Source organism: Stegostoma tigrinum, chromosome 28, assembly GCF_030684315.1.
Source record: "Stegostoma tigrinum isolate sSteTig4 chromosome 28, sSteTig4.hap1, whole genome shotgun sequence".
In the NCBI taxonomy this organism is placed as follows: domain Eukaryota; kingdom Metazoa; phylum Chordata; class Chondrichthyes; order Orectolobiformes; family Stegostomatidae; genus Stegostoma; species Stegostoma tigrinum.
In genome coordinates this window covers 47,279,099-47,304,474 of record NC_081381.1, presented here as the reverse complement: position 1 = coordinate 47,304,474, position 25,376 = coordinate 47,279,099, and the positions used below count along the sequence as shown (strand labels likewise).

Genomic DNA, 25,376 nt, shown 5'->3' with positions numbered 1-25,376 from the left:
CTGTTCTTGATGTGGCCTCCTCTACATGGGGGAGACAAAGCGGAGGCTTGGAGACTGCTTTGTGAAACACCTACACTCGGTTTGTGACAAACGACAACACCTCCCAGTCCTGAACCACTTTAACTCCCCCTCCCACTCCCTGGACGACATTTCCATTCTGGGCCTCCTCCAGTGGCACAATAGAAATAGCATCTCATATTCTGCCTTGGAAGCCTCCAACCTAATGGTCTCAATGTGGACTTTTCTAGCTTCAAAATCTCCCCACCCCGACCTCGTTTCAACACCAGCCCCCCTCTCATCCCCTTCCCCTTGACCTGACCATCTTCTCTCCCACCTATCCGCTCCACTATCCAACTTCCATCACCGCTCACCCATCTCTATTTATTTCTTAGCCCCCTTCCCCTCCCCCGTTTCTGAAGAAGGGTCCAGACCCAAAACTTCAGCTTTCCTGCTCTTCTGATGCTGTCTGGCCTGCTGTGTTCCTCCAGTTCCATACTTTGTTATCTGAGACTCCAGTATCGGCAGTTCCTACTATCTCTAGGAAATGAATGCTTTCTTTGTCTATTGTGGATGTAATAGAGAGTTGATCTACATTGAAACCATCAATGAATTGTTCAGTTCTGCTCGTGTGCAAATCAAAATATCCAAAATGTTAGCACAAGTACAAAAGATATGTTATGACATGACTGCATCACCTCATAAATGAGCTAAGGAGAATGAAAAAAGAGCCACAAAAATCTGAAAGTATCCCTTGAGAAAATCTCAAGAAAAACCCAATTAGAAGAAAAGATATTTATGATCCCTGTCTTTGAAGGTCTGTGAAAAATGAAGTATTACAAATTTTGTGAATGAGCCAGGATTTCAACACCTTTTTTATTATGAAAAGCACAGATAGTTAGTAATCAATAATAAGTATTGACTTGCAACATTTGAACAGAAGGCAGATCTGTGTGGGGAAAGGATAGTGGGGACAAATTTCTATCAACAGGAGAATCAGTAATCAAAGCCCTTGATTTAAGATCACTGCCAAAAGCACCAGAAGGACAAGGATGAGATTCTTTTTCACGGAATGAGCTATCATGCGAATTACTTTGCATGAAAAGACAGTAGCAGCTGATTGAATAATAAATTCCAAAAGGAAATTGAAAAGATACCAGCAATTAAATTTGTAGGATTTAAGAGGGAAGAATGGGTTGGGTGGGTGAAAGGGGATGGGGTTGTGAAATGGCATTCATTTGATAATTCTTTCAAATGTGATGAACCAATCAAAGGATAAATACAGCCTCCTTTCAAAGGAAACTGCTGGGAGCAACCTCTTATAGTTTCTCAAGGAAAATAAATTAATACAAGTCTCCAGGCATAACCTCTACCACCCATCACTCCTTGCCACACCACTGCCTAGTGACCTCCATCAATATAGCAGAGCAAAACTCAAAATATGCTTTCCTGGTCCTGTGCTGTAACTAGATCTCCAGCGAATTTCCCCATGTTGTGATGATTTGAGACAGGATACCTTAAATTGTCAAGCTCCTGAGGGATGAACTGCCTCCACTTCTTTATTCACCCAGCCACTTTGGTGGGTTTCAATAATTCCAAAAAAGGTATCTTCCCTTGTGGGCCCTTTCTCCCAAGCTCAAATGATCTTTTGTTTCAGGAAGAGCTAATTTAATTTCTTGAGTTAACAGATATAGTGAATTTAATAGTTAATAAACTCAAAGAGAAATAATAAGGAAATACACAGAGTAGAAATGTGAAGTGGTTTGATTTAAAAAGATAAAGGTGAAAAGATAAATGGATTGGTCTTCCTGGGTCATTGTTAGGATTATATAGTTAATATTGTTGCAGCTACATGGGACATTATCAGCCATGTTGACATTGACCGTTGACTTTGAGATTTTCGATTAGAATTGACCTGGTTAATAAAATCTCCTCCATCTTGGTTTCTTCTGACAATATCTAGACCAGCAGTAGTCAGGGTAGAAAGTATTTTTTCTTTTTTCCACTGGTGTTGCAACGGTATCTCAAAGCTGTGACCTCCGTAGCACAAATGTCCAAACACTAGGGCACCAGGCCAACAGCGCATGTATAAAAGTGTTGAAACTTGTTTTTAACTGTGTCCTTGAAAGGGTAAAATGCAAACATGTCTCTTGTCCAAATTACTGTCATTTTTATAATCATGTTCGCAGTTTGAGATAACTCCCAGGAGATTACAGTTCTGATGGTATTGCATCCCGTTGATGTATTCTTGATACCACGTTATGTATGACATTCCAGTCTCTCTCACTCTCCAAGCAATTGTATTTACATATGCAGTTATTGGCTCTATTAGCCCGTTTTAAAAAATAACATTGTGAAATTAGAAGTTTGAACTGCCAGAAGGTGATTCAGATGGTGATCCACGGTCTCCTAAAAGGAAAATTATGGATCAATTTCCCTCGCGAACACAGACCCCCAGGACAAATGCAGTGTTTCCTGTTCAGTATATCTGAGAATAAATACTGTGACACCTTCCATTGGTTATTTACAAGGTCAAAAACTTTGCTACCTCCTTAAAGTTACAAACTACCATAATATTTGGTGGTGACTTGAGAACACTGATGTTGCACTATGTTCAGAACTGTGAGACATAAGTTGAAAAATGTAATTTAAGTTTCAAGGTGTTGGTCATTCTGAGCAGTTTCTGACAGGGAAACAGAAAGGAATCATTTGCATTTAAAGAGCATCTGTCACAACCAGAGGATATCTCAATGTATTTTTCAGTTGATGAAGTGCCATAGACGTAATCTCTCTTGTAGCCAATCTTCTCACTGCCAGTTTTCCATATACATCAATGCAACATACAACCAAGTGATATACGTTTTTACTGGCGCTAGTGGAAAGGTTATAACATACTGGAACACTGGAAAGTACTCACATTCCTTTCCTTCATTCATTCATATTACAGGGTCTCTTAAATCTTCTTGAGATAGCAGATTGTACTTCTGTTGAACGTATTATCTGTGCTCTGCCAGCAAAACCTTAGCTTTGATTGTGTGGTCAAGATGCTGCAATGGGTTTTAACCCATGACCTTGGAATTCAGAGGTGAAAATACTCCCTCAGAGCCAAACCTTAGTGAAAATCAGCTGGAGTGGTTGAAGGGAAACTATCCACTCCTAAACTGTTCAATAGACCCATGCTGTGAGATTGACAGGAGAATTAAATTGATAGTGTCTGTGGTTGTGAAGTGCCGTCTGTGTCCCAGTAGACACAGTGATATGTAAACGGCAGGGTGGGAGGAGTTAGTGAGAGAAGGAAAAGAAGATTTTACGTTGCCACAAAGTCACACAGCAAGGAAACAGACCCTTCGGTCCAACTTATCTGCACTGACCGACTGTCCCAATCTGACCTCATCCCATTTGCAAGCATTTGACTCATATCCCTCTAAACCTGCCCTATTCATATACCCATCCAGGTGCCTATTACATGTTGTAACTGCACCCACCTCCACGACTTCCTCTGGCAGCTTGTCCAAGCCGAGACCACCATGTGCATGAAAAAGTTAATCCCTAAGGTCCTCTTTAAATTTCTCTCCTTTCACCTTAAAACTACGACCTCTAGTTTTGAACTCCCCTCCCCTTTTAGCTGTTTACCCTTTCCATACCTGGTTTCCCTTATCAAAATGCCACACCTCACATTTATCAAAATTAAATTTTATCTGCCATTCCTCGGCCCATCTGATCAAGGTCCTATCGTACCCTGAGATAATTAAACTAGATTACCTACAGTGTGGAAACAGGCCCTTCGGCCCAACAAGTTCCCACTGCCCCTTGAAGCATCCCACCCAGACCCATCCCCCTATAACCCACGCACCCCTGAACACCACCGGCAATTTAGCATGGCCAATCGACCTAGCCTGCACATCTTTGGATTGTGGGAGGAAACCGGAGCACCCGGAGGAGACCCACACAGACACGGGGAGAATGTGCAAACTCCACACAGACAGTTGCCCGAGGCTGGAATTGAACCTCGGTTCCTGGTGCTGTGAGGCTGCAGTGCTAACCACTGAGCCACCGTGCTGCCCCATAATCTTCCTCATTCTCCACTACACTTCCAATTTTGGTGTAAACGGCAAACTTACTAATGATACCTCCTTTATTAACATCTAAATCATTTATATAGGGTGCAATGGTGGTTTAATTGTTAGCACTTTTGCCTTATATTGCCTGGGACTCATGTTTGATTCCACTATCAGGTGATGGTTGTGTGGAATTTGTGCACTCTCCCGGTGTCTGTGTAGGTTTCCTCTGAGTGCTGTGGTTTCTTCCCTCAATCCAAACTTGTGTAGATTAGGTGGATTGAACATAGGAAATGCAGGGTTACAGGGATAGGGTTGAGGCTGGGTGGGCTGCTCTTCAGAGAGTTGGTGTGGACTTGATGGGCCAAATGGTCTGCTTCCACACCATATTGTTTCTGTTATATAAATGAAGACAAGCAGTGGACCCAGCACTGATCCATGTGGCAAACCACCTTTTTTGCTTGATAAGCAAGAGCTTGGTTTATGAGCACATTTCTATCAAAATTAAATGACAATAATGGTCTTGATATCCCCTCCCCATGTTTTAAATACCGACTGAAAATCAGACGATACATCACATTCTATGTTAGGTCAGCTTCAAGCATCATATTCAAATTAATTCTGGAATATATTTGAATCAAGCTGATAAATATTTGTGACAGAATATTATTAGAACAAGATTGAATTCTCCCCAAGCACATGTGTTTCTGATCAACGGATTGTAATGAATATGGTGAATTTGAGCCAGTGAGATTGATTGAATGCAATAGCAATAGGAAATCTGACATTCTAACAATATATATAGTGTGTACATTCTCAGCATAAGATAAACTTGCTATCATGGTTGATGGATTATACATATAGTATTTTTACTGTGGCAAGTGATGGACGCTGAGTTATGGGAACCGATTAAAGATAAATGCTTAGGATTCTTTGAGTAGACAATTTGCTAAAATTCAAGTACTATGGACAGTAAGTAAATTCCAAAGAAGACAAGCCTAATTAAACCTCGGTATGAGCAGAGGCCCTCTGACATAGCTACAGATCAATAGATGTGATATTGGTCTTCAGCAATTGTGTATTTGCTACCTGTTACACTGCAGCAAGAAAAGTAATCTTGAAGTTTAGGTTGAGCTCAGAAGCCAGTGACGGAGGCATCAAATATACCAAATTTTGAGAATTACAAAAGTAATAATCAGGGCTTTAATGAAGGAGTAATTGAGATAATGATGAAGGTGGGTGATTGTGTTATGGTGGAACTTGCATTAGCGGTGTGTACATTTGAAGTTCAGTGTAGAGACCATCATTATTTTCCTTTCGATTTTTTACCATGTTTTGATTTGTAAGTGTGAAGTGAAGTTAAGAACTGAACTTTGAGCAGCTTGTTTTAGAAGGGACAATGGTTTATGCTGAGAACTAGCCTGGAAGATAATGCAACTTAATTACTGCTCTAAGGACATTGTTGATGTATCGGCACGAGATTGTTGATGTGCTGAGAGCTGACAGCTGGTTGGATATTGAATTAGTTGATCAAGTGAGGACTAGTGCTAGGCAATCAACACAGAAAATGTTGGTTAAAAAGAGAACAGAAAAGAACTGGTTCTGAGTTTTGGCAGTGGGCAGTATGATTTTTAGAAACTTCAGGAGACTGAGCTGTTTTGTCTGGCTCTTTTTATAGATTTTCTCCAGTCATCAAATTGTTGAAGGTTCTGAAAAAAAGAATCCCAGTCTGTAAGAAATAAGTAAATATGTCTAGATGACTGGTAAAACTGTTTGCATTAACCAGTGACTTTGGAATTCAAGCAAGTTACACAGTTCTATATGTCTGTGAACAACCCATTGTCCAAGGCTTTCATGAAAGCTTAGAATCCATCAATTGAAGTGGTTCAATGCACAGACAATTTACATTTTTTTTCTAATTTATCTCATAACTGTGCCAATTTATGTGACTGGGGATTCTGATCAAAGATGATCAAGATTTGTATCGTAGACGTCAATTAGATTACCTTGATTCTTAGATTTGCTGCAGTGCTCCAGTGAAGCTCCATACAAGCTAAAATAATGGCACCTAATTTTCTGCTTGGCAACTCCACAACCTGTTGGACGCAATATAGAGCTCAACAGTTTTAGGGCTTGAGGGACCTTCTTCCGTGTCCTTATTCCAAATCCCTTGCACCAGGGCTAATGGGAATTGCAGGTGCTGGAGAATCCAAGATAACAAACTGTTTGGCTGGATGAACACAGCAGGCCAAGCAGTGTCTTCGGAGCACAAAAGCTGATGTTTTGGGCCTAGTCCTTCATCAGAAAAGGGGAATGGGGAGAGGGTTCTGAAATAAATAGGATAAGAGGGGGAGGCCTACTGAAGATGGATAGAAGAGAAGACAGTTGGAGAGGGAGTATAGATGGGAAGGTAGGGAGGGAATATGTCAGTCCGGGGAGGTTGGACAGGTCAAGGGGGAAGGATGAGGTTAGTAGGTAGAAAATGGAAGTGCAGCTTGAGGTGGGAGGAGGGGATAGTTGAGAGGAGGAACAAGTTAGGCAGGCGGGGACGAGCTGGGCTGGTTTTGGAATGCAGTGGGGGGAGGGGAGAATTTGAAGCTGGTGAAATCCACATTTATGTCATTGGGCTGCAGGGTTCCCAAGTGGATAATGAGTTGCTGTTCCTGCAACCTACAGATGGCACCATTATGGCACTGCAGGAAGCCCAGGATGGACATGTCGTCTAAGGAATGGGAGGGGAAGTTGAAATCGTTCACGACTGGGAGATGCAGTTGTTTATTGCAAACCAAGCTTAGGTGTTCTGCAAAGCAGTCCCCAAGCCTCTGCTTGGTTTCCCCAAAGTAGAGGAAGCCACATTGGCTACAGCGGATGCAGTATACCACATTGGCAGATGTACAGATGAACATCTGCTTGATGTGGAAAGTCATCTTGGGGCCGGGTGGGAGTGAGGGAGGTGGTGTGTGGACAGGTGTAGCACTTCCTTCAGTTGCAGGGGAAATTGCTGGGAGTGTCGGGGTTGGAGGGGAGTGTGGAGCGGACAAGGGAGTCGCAGAGAGAGAGAGTGGTCTCTCCGGAAGGCAGACAAGGACGGGGTTGGAAAAATGTCTTTGGTGGTGGTGTCGGATTGGAGATGGTGAAAGTATCGGAGGATGATGTGTTGTATGCGGAGGTTTTTGGGGTGGAATGTGAGAACAGGGGGATTTTCTTTTGGCGATTATTGTGGGGGCGGGGTGTGAGGGATGAGGTGCAGGAAATGCAGGAGACACGATTGAGGGAGACCCGACCAGTCCCCCTCCACCGACACCCTCATCTACCTAACCGAACTCGTCCTCGCCCTCAACAACTTCTCTTTTGATTCCTCCCACTTCCTACAGACAAAGGGGATGCCCATGGGTACCCGCATGGGCCTAAGCTATGCCTGTCTCTTTGTAGGTTATGTGGAACAGTCCCTCTTTCGCACCTACACTGGCCCTAAACCCCACCTCTCTTCTGTTACATTGATGACTGTATCAGCGCCGCCTCATGCTCCCAAGAGGAGCTCAAACAGTTCATCCACTTCACCAACATCTTCCACCCCAACCTCAAGTTCACCTGGACCATCTCCAACACATCCCTCACCTTCCTGGACCTTTCTGTCTCCATCTCAGGCAACCACCTACAAACCGTGTCTGCTCCACACTACCCTCAAACCCCACCACACCCGGGACTTTCTCCTGCAACAGCAGGAAGTGCTGCACCTGCCCCCACACCTCCTCCCTCACCCCTTAACCCTAACCCTAACCCCATCGCACCCCCATCCCAGGCCCCAAGACTACTTCCCACATCAAGCAGATGCTCACCTGCACATCTGCCAATGTGGTATACTGCATCTGCTGTACCTGGTGTGGCTTCCTCTATATTGGGGCTTGGGGACTGCTTTGCAGAACACCTATGCTCAGTTCGCAATAAACAACTGCACCTCCCAGTCGCGAACCATTTCAACTTTCAATGACATGACCATCCTGGCCCTCCTGCAGTGCCATAATGATGCCACCCGAAGATTACAGGAACAGCAACTCATATTCCACTTGGGTACCCTGCAGCCCAATGGTATCAATGTGGATTTCACCAGCTTCAAAATCTCCCCTCCCCCACTGCATCCCAAAACCAGCCCAGCCTGTCCCCGCCTCCCAAATCTGTTCTTCATCTCACCTATCCCCTCCTCCCACCTCAAGCCACACCTCCATTTCCTACCTACTAACCTCATCCCGCCCCCTTGACCTGAACGTCCTCCCTGGACTGACCTATCCCCTCCCTACCTCCCCACCCATACTCTCCTCTCCACCTATCTTCTCCTCTATCCATCTTCAGCCCACCTCCCCCTCTCTCCCTATTTATTTCAGAACCCTCTCCCCATCCTCCTTTTCTGATGAAGGGTCTGGGCCCGAAACATTAGCTTTTGTGCTCCTAAGATGCTGCTTGGCCTGCTGTGTTCATCCAGCTTTACACCATGTTATCTTGGAATAAAAGTGGTCTTCTACCTTAACATAATTTTCCTGCAAATGCCCATGCCCCTTGTGGTCTCTATTGCCTCTGTACCTGTGTTGAGGTATAACCATCTTGTCCTGGTTTCAATGAATAGTAGAAATGCATTGTCAATATTTCAGTTTAGCAGAGGGAACTCTTCTGGTGCTGTGCCCATTGCACCTTCAAATTCCCCAACAAGCCTGGAGTGACTATTGTCTTTCATTATTCCATATGGGACATGGCCATCACTGGTGCTGAACTTGCACAAATAATGTTAAACAGCACACAATAAAAATAATTCATGTATACTCCAGAATGTGCTCATCTGAAGTGGTTGTGCATAAACACAAGGATCATTTATTTATTTGGACCAGGGCTGGTTCTCACTGAGAACATTTTGTCATCAATCATCAACATTCCGATACAGCAGAGATATTGATGATGGTAGACTACACAATAAAAAGAAAAAAAACATTGTTGGCCATATTCTGAATAACAACAATTTGCATTCATATAGCGGCTCCCATGCATTGGAATCATCCCAAAGTCCCTGTCCAGGGAATAAATAAAGAATTTTGCAACACAGCCGTTAAGAGGCACAAGGGCAGGTGATGAAATGCTTGATCGAAAAGGACAGGTTTTAACGACTGATTTAAATGTGGAGAAAGAGGTGGAGTAGCAGAGAGGTATGGCCAGGATATTCCATAACTTAGGGCCTCAAATAGTTTGAAGGCAAGGCCAACTGATAATGGATCAAGTACAGTAGGAGATGTGCAGTCATTTCAAAGGGCTGTGGATTTGGAGGTAACCACAGATAAAGGGAGGTGCAAGGCTATGTGTAGATTTAAAAACAGATGCGAGAATTTGACAGCAGGGCTCATGAGACCTGTATATGACATGCTCATTATTGAGGTTAGACAGATTAGCATTTTCAATAATTGGATCGAGGTTAAGGCTAGGACAACATAACATCTGACGTAAACTGTATTTGGAAATAATCCCTTAATTGGCCTTTAAGAAATGTTTGATCCCAAATGTTTGAATTCTAAGTGAAGCACAAGTAATGAGTCATATTTCCTGGGCTTTATAAATAAGCTTTGCTCTGGGTTTCTGAGCTCAGTTATCAGTGTTCTGATGTTATTAGTGTACTTCATTTAATATCTTCACATAATAGATACCATAGTTTTGCTTCAGGGTTTGGGGAGCTTGCATAATGATTGAATAAATTGTATTGATCATTTTTTGAATTACCCCACTGAATGGTTTCACTGGAAACTGGAGAAGGTCAGAAGAGATATTAATATCAGGTAGGGCAAAGAAAATATGCAAGTATAAAGATTAATTAGACAAAGACAAGCTTGCCTGCTGATCTCCTGTTAAAACAAGAGCAATGTCGACCTGACATACAATCGTTAGGATGGTGCCAGAACAGAAGAACATGACCAAACTAGCTTTATTCTTTGAAGATGAGACAAAACACACGAATGAAGGCAGAGCAATGGATGTGGTATATATATATATATATATATATATATTAAAGGAAGCCATTTGAAAAGGTTCCAGATGGTAGGCTCATTCAGAATGTAAGGAGGCACGGGATTCAGGGAAATTTGGCTGTCTGGATACAAAACTGGCTGTTCAACAGAAGACAGAGAGTGGTAGTAGATGGAAAGTATTCACCCTCGATCTCGGTGACCAGAAGGGTTCTGCAGGGATCTGTTCTAGGATTTCTGCTCTTTGTGATCTTTATAAATGACTTGGATAAGGAAGTGGAAGGGTGAGTTAGTAAGTTTGCCGATGGCATGAGGGTTGGTGAAATTGTGGATAGCGTGGAGGGCTGTTGTAGGTTGCAGGAGGACACTGACAGGATGCAGAGCTGGGCAAAGAAGTGGCAGATGGAATTCAACCCAGAAAAGTGTGAAGTGATTCATTTTGGAAGGTCAAATTTGAATGCAGAATGCAGGGTTAATGGCAGGATTCTTGGCAGTGTGGAGAAACAGAGGGATCTTGGCCTCCACATTCAAAGTTGTGAATTAAGTTAATAGGATTGTAAAGAAGGCATATGATGTGTTGGCTTTCATCAGCAGAGGCATTGAGTTTAAGAGCCATGAGGTTATGCTGCAGCTCTGTAAAACCCTGCTGACACCACACTTGGAATATTGTGTTCAGTTCTGGTCACCTCATTATAAGAAGGATGTGGAAGTTTTAGAGAGAGTGCAGAGGAGATTTAACAGGATGCTGCCTGGACTGGAGGGAAGGTTTTATGAGGAAAGGATGGAGGAGCTGGGGCTTTTCTCATTGGAGCGAAGAAAGATGAGAGGTGACTTGATAGAGGTGTACAAGATGATGAGAGGCATAGGTAGAGTGGATAGTCAGAGACTTTTTTCCAGGGCAGAAATGACTATTATGTGGGGGCATAATTTTAAGGTGTTTGGAAGAAAGTATGAGGAGATTTCAGAGGTAGGCTCTTTACAGAGAGAGTGGCAAGTGTGTGGAATGCGCTGCCAGCAGAGGTAGTATAGTCAGATATTTAGAGGCTTTCGTGGAGAGGCACATGGAGGATAGTAAAATGTAGGGTATGGTAACTTGATCTTGGTAGGAACATTGTGGGCCGAAGGGCCTATACTGGACTGTACTGTTTTCTGTTCTATTTTCTAATAGCAGGAGACCACTTGCTCCCTTGAACTTGGTCTGCCATTCAGTAAGATTGTGACTGATCTGGTCTTAAATCCGTTGATTTGATTAGATTAGATTAGATTACCTACAGTGTGGAAACAGACCCTTTGGCCCAACAGGTCCACATCGCCACTTGAAGCATCCCACCCAAACCCATCCCACTATAACCCACACATCCCTGAACACTACGGGCAATTTAGCATGACCAATCCACCTAGCCTGTACATCTTTGGACTGTGGGAGGAAACTGGAGTACCCGGAGGAAACCCACGCAGACAGGGGGAGAATGTGCAAACTCCACACAGTCACCTGAGGCTGCAATCGAACCTGGGTCCCTGGCGCTGTGAGGCTGCAGCGCTAACCACTGAGCCATCATGCTGCCCTGAATGATGGTGGTCCTGAGCATGTTTCCCCATTGCAAAATTGTTTCCTGTGTGATAAACTTTTCAAAATCTTTTGAAACATTTTTCAAGACAGCATAATCCTCAAAAACACCTAGTGATGTAATTAGAGACTTTTCTCACCATAGGCTCCAGTTATACAGAGTAAAGCAGTGAAAATGTAGGGCATGGCCACTGGTGACTGTTAAACAGCGTCTCAGCTGCAAGACTCATATCATTTTCGAAAACATTTGTTTATTACAGATGCTAATCTAGATTTGTAGACTTCAGCAGAGGGACTGATTCATTACTAATAAAAAGAAAAATGAAATGGTTTCTTACTTCATCTTCACTTACAATATAGGCCAAACTTCCCATTAATATTTACTTTTGTGACTAATAGCACAATATTACTAATGTCTTGATGAAGAAGGCTTGTTATAAACTAATCACCTTATTATCAGGAGTCGTGTTGTTTTTTATTATAAAAAGAGAATTCCTCAAATCTACTTATAGAAAGTACATTGAAATAAAACGAAATTACCACTTAAATTTAATTATTTTGCTGGTGAAACCCCAGTTGTCTGTTATTGCCCAATCCACTGAAATATAACCATTAATCAGCTTTTAAAAGAGTCTTGACAATGATGAAGCTGATAGTTTGCCTGTGGGGCTAACAACTGTGGATTATCATTGCAACACATCAGGCATTCACATCACAAAGAAATACCTGGAACCACTTCAATCTGACAAAACCATAATTAATTGCTTTTGGTTTTTAGAAGTGTTTTATAAAGCTCCCATAATAGATGCTACATTTCACAATGAAAGACGCCAATTAAGTTAGACTATATGAAAATCATACTTCTTTCCTGTGGCAACCAATGATTTCTATACATCACATCAGTAAGATCCACATAATTAGTCTGCATGAGTGGTAGATTTAGCTTCAGCCTCAGTTCAGTACATAGCTCTCTTGTATTTAAGTTAGAAGGAATGGATTTACTGTGGACTTAATTGAGGCTTGCACTTCAATGCAATGCCGGGGGAGTACTTCACTGTCAGAGGCATTGTCTTCTGATCAATAGTGAAACCATGGTTGCACTTGCCTCTCAAAAGGACATGATAGATTCCCCAGTACTAAATGAAGGTGACCAAGGAATTCTTTGGAAAAGCTGCCAAAATAGCAACTTCAGCCATAACAGTACTTTATAGCAGTCCATTATAAATTCAGACTTGTACACCTGAGTTCATGTTGGAAACTTGTTTTATTTGGTCATTCGTCTACATTTTGTTGAATTTACAGTAAATATGTTTTATTGAGCTGAGTAGTTCTTGTGTTGGTGACTTAATCAATTTGGACCCACCTAAAGAGTAAATCAAAAAATGAAGACTTGCTTTTATATCACAGTTTAAATGGTTCGGAGTTTTGAAGTTCAGAAACTAGCGTGATCCAGGAAACACAGCACTCGATTCCATATTTGAAGCTCTCACAAGCAGCAATGCAATAATGACCAGGTATTTTGTTTAGTATTGTGATCTAAAATTTAATACCCTAATATATAAAGAACAAAGTATTTGTTTTTACAGACTTATAGGACCCTGAAGATCTAATGTGATAAAGTCATGCAGAAAACCAACCCTACAAAACTGAAATACTCAAAGGTTAGGAAACTCTTCTGGTTCAGGTTCAGATTCTGAAAGAAGCAAAATAAAGTGTTACAGTGCTAGCATTGACTAGACTGCATGGTTGACAAGTTTACATATGCTGTTTCCATTATAAAGCTGAAAATTGGAGCTTGAAGCGGCACGATGGCTCAGTGGTTAGCGCTGCAGCCTCTCAGCACCAGGGACCCCGGTTCGATTCCAACGTCAGGTGACTGTCTGTGTGGAGTTTGCACATTCTCCCTGTGTCTGCGTGGGTTTCCTTCGGGTGCTCTGGTTTCCTCCCACAGTCCAAAGATGTGCAGGCTAGGTGGATCGGCCATGCTAAATTGCCCATAGTTTTCAGGAGTGTGTGGGTTATAGTGGGATGCGTCTGGGTGGGATGCTTCAAGGGGCAGTGTGGACCTGTTGAGCCAAAGGGCCTGTTTCCACACCGTAGGGAGTCTAGGCCTGAAACGTCAGCTTTTGTGCTCCTAAGATGCTGCTTGGCCTGCTGTGTTCATCCAGCCCCACACTTTGTTATCTTGGATTCTCCAACATCTGCAGTTCCCATTATCTCTAATCTAAGCAGGGGATGGTTAATGCAAAAGCATGCCAAGAAAGTGACAAGACATTTTATTGGTTTGTTCATACATTATAAATAAATATGTTAATATTGTTCCCAGTTGATTAAATGTTTTCTGGGCTATGTACTATTAAGAGATAAGCAGGTAATTTAGTTTTGCCAGTTCCATTTTATAATTACCTGAATTTAGTGCATTTAAACTGAATTTCCTCTATTTGTGTGAAAGTTCCTTGTCAGCACTTCCTGCTGTTCCTTAATATGCAGTTGTTTCATATAATGAATGAGATGCAATCATGAAGAGATATTGAAATGTTTCCCATTATACTGTGCTTAGATTCATTGGAAGGAAGAAATATGTGAATATCAAAAGCAAAATACAGCAGTCTATTCAGGTTTATGATCCTCTGTCAGAACCAGAAGCTTGTACAAACATGAAAAAGAAAGCAATTGACAATAGTCTTGATGAAGTGAAATAATACAGGTTGAGTCATTTTGTTTGTTGTATCAAAACTGATACTGGCTGTTGGTTAGGGCTGAATGGCTCATTTTTATGATGTAAATTCTATGAAATGCTCTCAGCAGTAAGCTAGAATGCAGGGAGATGGTAGGAACTTAGGAGATCAGCTATAACGTGAGGAAAAAAAACGCACTTGTTTGAGACGGACTGACTTCTCGCGCAAAATAACACAATAAGTGTCAGTGACTTTTATGGCTATTTTGTTTTTATTTCTCTTAAACGTAACAGCTTGTTTGTCAGCTTCTTAATGAATGCAAGCTAACTGCGGTTTGTAATAATTGACCATTGTGAGGATCAGTTCAGAAACTGCAGGTGACCAACTCAATTCTAGGACTGAAAATGAAAAATGCTGGAGAGCACAATGGGTCAGGCAGCATCCATGGAAAGAGAGCAAGCTAAAGTTTTGAGCCTAGATGACTCTTCATCAGAGCTGACATGAAGTGTGGCGGGGACAGCATTTATGCAATGGTTATGGGGGGGGGGGGGCGTGGTTTGTGAGCTGAGGGAGAAAGGGTGTTGTTAGTGCAAATCCAGTTATTGGAATGTGAGAATGGCAGAAAAATGGAGTATCTAACTGCCGAACTGGAAAGAACAGACAGACCCACAGGAGTGGGATGAGAGGACATCATGACGGGGAACGTAACAAGAAAAGCTAAACAAAAGGGAAAAGTGGGAGAGGGTTCACAATCTGAAGGTGTTGGCCTCAATATTAAGTTCAGAAAGTTGTAAAGTGACTCGTCTGATGATGAGATGTTGTTCCTCCAGTCTGAGTACATGATTCGTCAGACCATCGCTGCATGCCAAGGACAGACGTGTGGGCATGCGAATGAGTCACTGTGTTCAAATGACCAGCTACCAGTTTGTCGGAGTCATGCCTGTGCACAGACCAGATGTATTCTGCAAAGTGGCCACCCAATCTGCATCTGGTTTCTCCAACATAGAGTAAGCCACATTGGGTGAAATGCTGCTTCACTTGGAAAGACTGTTTAGGCTCTTGGATGGTGCACAGGTAGGAGATGAAGGGGCAGGTTTTGCACTTACTGTGGTTAAGTGGGAAGGTGCCATGGGAAGAGGGGGTGTGGTGCTGGTGGTTGAGAAATGGACTAGGGTGTCCGGAGGGAATGGTCCCTGTGAAATGCAGATGGAGGAGTGAGGGGATGATGTGTTTGGTGGAATTTTTCTGGACTTGTCTGAAATGGCAGAGAATAATCCTTTGATTGTGGAGACTGGTGAGATGAAATGTGAGGACAAGGGGGACCCAATCATGTTATTGTGAGTAATGGGAACAGGAAAGGACGGAAGCATGGGTGATAGATCAGATGTGATTGAGAGCCCTGTCAACTACAGTGGATGGAAAGTATGGTCGTGGGGGAAAGAAGCCATGTGCAGCAGTGCTGTTTTGGAAGGTGGTATCCATCCAAACAGGTATGATGTAAGTGAAGAATGTGGGAGAATGGGATGGAATCCTTGCAGGACGTGGGGAATAGCTATAGTGACCGTAGCAATGGGAGATAGCGGCCTTGTAGTATATGGACAGTGGACACTTTATTCCCTGAATTACAATCAGAGAGGGACACCAAAGGAAGGAAGAGGAGTGTTGGAGTCGGACCATGAGAAAGTTATAGAGGGCTGGAAACTAGAAGCAAAACGAACAAACTTTTCAAGGCCCAGACAGGAGCATGAAGCAGCACCAAAACAGTTGCTGATGTACCGAAGAAAGAGTTGTCACAGTGCAAACTGGAGGAACAATGTCTCATCTTCAGACTAAAGACTTTACAATCTCCTGGATTTAATATTGAGTTCAACACCTTCAGAATGCGAACCCACTCCCACTCCTTCCCTTTTTTTTAGATTCACTTGTTACATTCTCTGTCAGCATGTCCTCTCTCACCTCCGCCTACTCCAGTAGGACCATCTGCTCTTTCCAGTCTGGCAGTTAGATACACTATTGTTCTGCCATTCTCACATTCTAATCACTCAATCTGAACTGTCAGCACCCTTTCTTCCCCAGCACTCCACCAACCCCACCACTGCCTAAATGCTGTCCCCTCTACATTTCATGTCAGCTCTGATGAAGAGTCAAATGAACAAAGAAAACTACAGCACAGGAACAGGCCCTTCGGCCCTCCAAGCCTGCGCCGATCAAGATCCTCTGTCTAACCTGTCATCTATTTTCTAAGAATCTGTGTCCATTTGCTCCCTGCGCATCCATGCACCTGTCCAAATATATCTTAAAAGACGCTAACGTGTCTGCGTCTACCACCTCCGCTGGCAACGCGTTCCAGGCACCCACCACACTCTGCGTAATGAACTTTCCACGCATATCTCCCTTAAACTTTCCTCCTCTCACTTTGAACTTATGACCTCTAGTAATTGAGTCCCCCACTCTGGGAAAAAGCTTTTTGCTATCCACCCTGTCTATACCCCTCATGATTTTGTAGACCTCAATCAGGTCCCCCCTCAATCTCCATCTTTCTAATGAAAATAATCCTAATCTATTCAACCTCTCTTCATAGCTGGCACCCTCCATACCAGGCAACATCCTGGTGAACCTCCTCTGCACCCTCTCCAAAGCATCCACATCCTTTTGGTGATGTGGCGACCAGAACTGTACACAGTACTCCAAATGTGGCCGAACCAAAGTCCTATACAACTGCAACATGACCTGCCAACTCTTGTACTCAATACCCCACCCAATGAAGGAAAGCATGCCATATGCCTTCTTGACCACCCTATTGACCCGCATTGTCACCTTCAGGGAACAATGGACCTGAACACCCAAATCTCTCTGTTCATCAATTTCCCCTAGGACTTTTCCATTTACTGTATAGTTCACCCTTGAATTTGATCTTCCAAAATGCATCACCTCGCATTTGCCCAGATTGCCCAGATTGAACTCCATCTGCCATTTATCTGCCCAACTCTCCAGTCTATCTATATTCTGCTGTAATCTCTGACAGTCCCCTTCACTATCAGCTACTCCACCAATCTTAGTGTCATCAGCAAACTTGCTGATCAGACCATGTACACCTTCCTCCAGATCATTTACATACATCACAAACAACAGTAGTCCCAGCACAGATCCCTGTGGAACACCACTGGTCACAGGTCTCGATGCAAAGTGTTAGCTTGCTGTCTCTCCATGGATGCTCCCTGACTCCCTGTGATTTCCAGCATTTTTCGTTTTCAGTGCTGATTCCAGCATCTACAATAATTGTCTCCCAATTCTGTAAGGATACAAGCGGTAAAAAGGAAAATGGAAATGTGTAAGAGCAACTCTCAAGATGTATGATCATTTTTGCAGATTAGAAATGTTGACACCATCCTGAGATTTGCTTTTAAAACTGGCCTCTGTAAAGTTCAGAGTGGCAAATACCAAACTGACTAATTTGACATCATCAACTATAAAAGAGCAAAGGTGAGACAGAAAAGAGTTGAAAAAAAATCCTTCATTTTGTAAACGACCATTCACTCCCCCATTTGCATTTCACAGGAATCGGTCATTTTGTTCATTTAGTAATGGACACATATAGCAATGGAGTAGGAATTTAAAGGTTGTGAGTTCAAACCCTAATCTGGACAGTTGTGGAAGTGAGTTCAGTGCATCTGGCAAATGGTGTGATTTAGAGCCATGATAGCAATTAAGACTGTGTGGAAACATACACCATCCACCTAATGTCCTGGGGACACAGTGTGGAGCTGGAGTAACACAGCATGTCATACAGCATCAGAGCAGTGGGAAAGTTAACATTTCAGGCCTAGACCCTTCATCAGGACTGGGGAGAGGGAAAGGATTGGAAATAAATAGAGGAAAGAGGGGTGGGGCTGGGGGAAATAGGTGGGATGGTGATAGGTGAATGTAGGTAGGGGTAGTGGGGATTGGTCAGTGGGAAGGGTGGGGTGGATAGGTGGAAGGGGATGGGCTAGTGTCAGGTCAAGGAGGCAGGGATGAGAGGGAAGGTTGGATATGGGATGAGGCCAGGGTGTGAGGAGATTTTGAAACTGTTGATTTCTATGTTTAGGCCATTGGGTTATAGGCTCCTGAGGTGGAATATGAGGTGCTGTTCCTCCAGTTTGTATGTGTCATCATTGTGGCACTGGAGGAGACCCAGGATGGACATGTCACCCATGGAATGGGAGGGGGGAGTTAAACTGTTTAGCCACTGGAAGGTGTTGTTAGTTATAGTGTATGGAGTGAAGTTCTCCGCAAATCTGTCACTGAGCCTACGTTCGGTCTCACCAATGTAGAAGAGGCCACATTGGGAGCAACGGATACAGTAGACCAGGTTAACTTGGAGACAACTCCAAGACACTGTACATGGTTGACATTTAATGTCCTCAGGGCCATATGGGATGGGCAATAGATGCTGCCTGGTCAGCCTTACCCACTTTTTAAGATGAATTTTCAAAAAGTCAAACTTCAAACTACAAAACAAACAATAACTTGAATGAACACAGACTGAAAAACAAAGAAAATAGGAGCAGGAGTAGATCATTTTACCATTTGAGCCTCCTCTGCAATTCAATATGATCTTGGATGATCATTTAATTCAGTACCTTGTTCCTGTCTTCTCCCCATACTGCTTGTTCCCTTTAGCCCTAAGAACTATATCTAAATTCTTCCTGAAAACATTCAATGTTTTGACCTCAACCTCCGTCTGTAGCAGAGAATTCCACAGGCTTGTCACTCTCTGGATGAAGAAATTTCTCTTCATCTCAAAATTAAGTTGTCTACTCAAAGAACACAGGAACATCAGTAAGAAGCTCAGCCCCATTGGGCCTGCTCTGCCAGTTTATATGATCATAGCTGATTGAAAACTTCAACACCTTTCACCAGACTATCCTCATAACTCTGTATGCCATTGATAGCAACATTTATCAACCTGTAGTGTAAATATACTCAAAGATTGAGCTTCAACAACCCTCTAGGCTAGAAAATTCCAAAGGATGCACCATGCTCTGAATAAAAAGATGTCTCATCTTAGATCTAAGTATGAAGGCATCAGTGTTATCCCTGCCTACAAGGCCAAGAACTAGAAAGCCCATTTAATTCATTAACCTTCACCATTCCATTACAATGACCAACCCTCTCCAGCTTTAATCTATATCTACAATAGTGAGTGTTGGCTCCCTAGAGAATGAAAAGAGAGTTCATAGTAGATAATATGAACTGGAGGATTGAATGAACAAACATTTTGCTTTTCTCTATATTAAATAGAATACAAACAACTCCCTGGTTTTAGCTGTAAACCAGGATGTGAAAGGTAGTGAGGCATTTAGTTAAATTGATTGCACAGAGGCCAGTATCCCATCACCAGGTCATTCTTTATTTATACTTGGAGAGTCCTTGACACTAATCCAGATTTCTGAGAGTCAGCTCTCAGTGTGAATAAAACTTCTGATGCCCCTGTTTATACCTTTCAGCCAGGGCTTCCTGATTGGACCAGATTAACAGTTCCAGTCAGAGAACCTGTCTTCTATGAAGTCCACCTGGCTGACCTCATTACACCTTTACTACATTGGTGAAAGTACAATCAAGAAGGAAGCAGTTCTGAGCAAACAGATGAAGCTGGGCGTGTCAAGTATTAGGTCTCAATAGACTTCAATCTAGCGTCTTAAAAGAGTTGGTTAATAAGGTAATTAATATGATACGGTTAAGAAGGTAGCAGGTGCGTTCAAATTGATTTTTCAAAATACCCTCAATTTTACTCTGGACCGAGAGGTGCTGCAGTTTGGAATTACAGTAGAAATTGTACAGTGAATGACAGAACCCTTAGGAATATTGAAATGCAAAGGGATCTGGGTCTAAAAGTCCACAGATCACTGAAGATCGCAGTACAGGTCGATAAGGCCATGAAAAAGGCCTATGGCATGCTTGCCTTCATTGGAAGGGACATTGAGCATAAGGATAGACAAATTATGCAGCAGCTTTGTAGAACTTTAGTTAAGCCATACTTGGACTATTGCATACGGTTCTGGTCACTGCACTACCAGAAGGACACAGATGCTTTGGAAAGTATACAGACAAGGTTTGGTATGGGGGTGTTTAGCTATGAAGAAAGTTTGGACAAACTGGGTTTGTTTTCACTGGAACACAGGAGGTTGAGGATAGACCTGAATTAAGTTTATAAGATTATGAATGGCATGGATAGAGCGGAAAGTATGGGGCTTTTTCCCAGTTCAAGGGGTCAATTATGAGGGGGCACAGGTTCAATGTGCGAAGGGGCATGTTTAAAAGCAGTGTCTGAGGCAGGTTTCTCATACAATGGGTGGAATGTGTCACCAGGGAATGTGGGGAAAGCAGCCTCAATAGCTATATTCAAATGCACTGGATGAATATATGAATAGGAAGTTGAATAGAGGGATGCGGATTCTTGTAAGTGAAGACAGTTTTAGTATGGAAGGGCTGTTATGGAGAAGATTGACCATTAAAGAAATTATATCTGCACACATAGAAAAGCTCAAGGTAATCAGGAAGAGTCAACATGGTTCCTTCAAGGGAAATGGAGTAACATTTTACAACTTTTATCAATAAGCTAGATGAGGGGAGTATAGGAATGGGAGCAAAATTTGAGAAGACACTAAGTTAGGTAGGAAAGTATATTATGAAGATGACATGAGGAAATTGCAAACAAATCAAGGTGAGTTGAGTGAGTGAACAAAAGTATGGTAAATGGAGTATAATGTGGAGAAATGTGAAGTTATTCACCTTGACAGAGAAACATTACTTGAACTAAGAATCACTGCAGAATTCTGAGGTGTTGTAGTGCATGAATCACAAAATGTTAAGATGCAAGTTCAATGCAGAATCAAGACACTATTCTTTATTATGAAGGGGAGGCAATTATTAGTGGTATTATCACTAGGCTATTAATTCAGAGACCCAGGTAATGATTTGGGGATAACAGGAACGGTAGATGCTGGAGAATCCGAGATAACAAGTTGTGGAGCTGGATGAACACAGCACGCCAAGCAGCGTCTTAGGAGCAGGAAAGCTGACGTTTTGGACCTAGAATGAAGGGTTTTGGCCTGAAACATCAGCTTTCATGTTCCTAAGATACTACTTGGCCTGCTGTGTCCATCCAGATCCACACCTTGTTATCTCTAATGATTTGGGGACCTGGATTCGGGTCATGCCACAGCAAATGATAGAATTTGAAATCATTTAAAAATCTGGAATTAAGTCTCTAATAATGACCATGAAATGTTCATTGCCAGGGGGAAAAAAAACAATCTGGTTCATTAATGTCATTCAGGGAACAAAATCTGCCATCCTTACCTCGTCCAACCTACATATGACTCCAGACTCATAGCCTCAGAAGGTTTTGGAGGGAGGATCATTGATATTTTTAAGGCTGAAGTAGATAGATTCTTGTTAAGGCTTGTGCTGAAAGCTTATTGGGAGAAGATGAGAATGTGTAATTTGCAACACAGACAGATCGGCCATGATTTTATTGAATGGTGGAGTTGGCTTGAAGGACCCATTGGCCTACTTTTGCTCCTTTTCTTACAGTTGTATGTGTCTTGAGTTCTTCCAGTGTTTTGTTTTGGTATCTTATCTCATAGGTTTTGCTAAGGATTCTTCATTCCTTGTATAAATGTATATTTTTGAAAATCCATTTTAAGGTAGATTTGCTTTTATTTGAATCTAATACTGGTGAGAAGTATCCTGTAATATAGTCTATGTTCTTTCTGTCTGTATATCTTAATACTTCCTGTAAGTCAATAGTAGTCCATCTTGAGCTTCTGCTAGAATTTAGAGCAGATCTTTGTTGATTTTCCTCAAAACTCTTCCCCTTTATGCTTGACATGACCCTTATTCCTCCATTTCCTCTCTATTGCATTATCTGCCTCTTGAAACAAACTCTACACAGCAGTGTTACACTGTTTTACCATATGTCTTTATTTTCTAATTACCTCTTCACAATGTTGTGACATTGAAAGTGATAGGTTTCTGTCACTTGTGAATCTTTTTTAGAGTTTCCTTCTGGTGAAGTACACAGCATCCGTGGTCTAATTGAATCCCAGAATTGGCTTGACAGTGAATGCCTGTTCCCATGTGCCTGAAATGCTGTTATTCTTTTAGACCATTGTACTTTACATTCATCAGTATTAAATGTCATCTCTGTGATAATTTCGGGGAACTTTATAGGCATGCAAATACAATTATATTTTTAGGCTTCAACACAGATGAAAGAGGTAGGAAGCAAATGCTGCTGAAAGGGGGAATAAATCAGAAATTCAGAGCAAAGGTTTCAAGACATCATATGAAGCTGCTCACGTCAGAGCTATTGACAGAGATCCAATTCCACTTAATTCAGTATATTCTGTACGATTTTAGATGACACATTTGAGTGAAATTTAGACTTGTGTAAGTGGTTCAGCATATTTAAGTTGCAGAGACAGAAGATGAATTTTTCACGATTTGAAACAGACCATGAAATTTACCAATTAACCGTGTGCTGTGACACACCAAATTGCATTTAACTTCTTCTTGAAAATAAGGTTGTTTTGAATGATTTTTATTATTGCTGCTACTCAGTGCTCTGCACCTTGCCTTACTCATCTTTGCACATGACGACATAACATCTACATTATAGATGAGAACCTAGTAAGCAATATTTGCTGTCTACTCCAAACTCTGAGCTTCTTATTTAGCTGTCAAAACCTTCAAATGGTTTAATACCTCTCATGCTAGGTGCAGTTGCAATTTGGAAACCAGTCTTATATTTTCAGGTTTGTACTGACACTGATCAGTATGTGTTTAAGGTTAACCCAGAAAACCTTTGGGAGCCAAGGCTTTAACTCAGTCTGGATTTCCTGCACAGTTGTTCCCAGAGATATAGCCATGGTGCAAATGAAAGTCTAAAAGAGTTTGGGATGTGAGTTATGTTCAAACCTTTTCAATTTCTCGTGTCTGCTGAATGGCTCCTTAGCTGAATGAACTGCTGCCCACAGTAATAATTCCCTCTTTGTTACAGAACCTCACATGCTGGTTTCCTGCAACTATACTCAGAGATAATTTCTTCAAATTGTGGCCAGATTTCAGATATAGCGTGAAACCAAGGGCTGATATTTACCAGAGGTAATGAGGTCTAGCAACAGGGACTGAAAGTTTCATCTGACCTTGCATTGGCAGGCATCAAGGCCATATGGAGATGCCGTGGACTACGAGGGTGATGTTTTCTACCAGTTGAAATATTTTAAATTCACTCATGGGATGTGGGCATTGCTGGCCAGGCCATCATTTATCATCTACCCTTAATTGCCCAGAGGGCAGTTAAGGGCCAATCACATTGCTGTGACTTTGGAGTCTCTGTTAGCCAAACCAGGCAATGATAGCAATTTCCTCCCATAAAGAACATCAGTGAACCACAGTATTTCCTGACAAATGACAATAGTTTCGTGGTCATCATTAGACTCTTTCTTCCAGATTATTTTTCAAGTGAATTAATGAGTAAATGATGAATGATGATTTATTGTCACTTGTACTCTACAATGAACAACACAGCAAAATGCAGTGAAAAGCTTCTACTGTTGCCATATTTGGTCCCCATCTTGAATAATTTAAGAATAAATAGATATAACTGAAAAAACGAGTCCATCTTTGCCCTGCAGTGTCTGCCATGACCCCTGAGACCTGAGCTATCTCATCAATGCACCTGCACTGCCATCCCTCCATCACCTGTGTTGGACCCACCAATGTTGGAGTGGCCTGCACCATTTTCTTTTTCCCTGGGTCCACCTCGTCAACAGGCCGCTGATGCCAGTGAAATTCAATTTGAATTTCACCATCTGCCATGGCTAGATTCAAAACCAGGTCCCCCCAGAACATTACCTAGATCCCTGGCTTAATAACATCATTAGGCTATTGCTTCCCCTTCACATTCTAATGGAATCAGCAGAAAATTTAGAAGTATATTAGAATGGAGCATATTTAAAAGGCTTTTGATAAAAAGTCTCCCACAGGTGGCTGGTTAGAAAAATTAAAGCATATGCAATAGGAGATATTCACTGGCATGATTAATGATTGTTTGCTGTCTGCTATTTAGCAACAGAGCAGAAATAAATGCATTTGCAGAGTGTGACTACTGGATGAGTAGTAGGTATGTGTTTGATCAGCCATAATCATATTGATTGGTGGGGTAGCCTTGATGGGCTGAATGGACTGTTCCTGATCGTATATTTCTATGTATGACTAGACACTGACAGCATGGGTGAATTTTTGGGTTAAACATTGGCTATGTCACTTGAGAAATTCTAGGTCATTATTTTGAATCATTTTTTAAAAATTCAGCTACAGCATCGAAGCAGAGACTTGTTTACTATGCAATGGCAGAAGCTATTGCAGTGAGGATTACAGACCCTAAAATGTATGATTTCTAATCAAAGCTCCCTTCCTCCTCTCCTGCAGAACCACATACTCAAAGAAATTCAATTCACAACATCAAACTCCAAATGCTGGGTTTGACAGCAACCAAAATGATACTGGCTAGGCTAGCATTTGTTGCCTAATTGCCCATGAGAAGATGATGGTGAGCTAATTATCCACTGTGTGTTAAAGTTGGCACCAAGTAATTAATCGTGGAGCTTATCTCACAGTTTTCCACACTCTCAAACCTCAGAATAGTGCAATTACATTTTATTCAAGCTCTGTTTCCAGTTTCTGTATTTTCTGACTCTGTTACTGAGACTGATATCAGGACCTTATGGCTAGGTTACTGCATGGTCACAGTGTGCTGTGTACAAAAAGCAATATATAAAAAGTACAATGCAAAAACAGGCCATTCAGCTCATGTGTATGCCAAGGTTTATGCTCCACACCTATCGCCTCCTACTCTAGTCACAGAGACCTACAATGCCGAAAAAGGCTCCTCAGCCCATTGTGTCTGTGCCAGTCAAAAATAACTACTTTGCTATCCCAATCTTAATTTCCAACATATGGCCCATAGCTGTGTATGTCTTGGCATCACAACTGCATTTTTTAGATGTTACAAGGATTTCTATCTCGA

General features: G+C 42.1%; 1 protein-coding gene across 1 annotated transcript in view; it reads left to right on the top strand.

The window, feature by feature from the left end:
* Positions 1-25,376, top strand: part of epha8 (eph receptor A8) — a 495,908-nt gene that overhangs the window by 61,704 nt on the left and 408,828 nt on the right. The gene's annotated exons all lie outside the window — the stretch shown is intronic.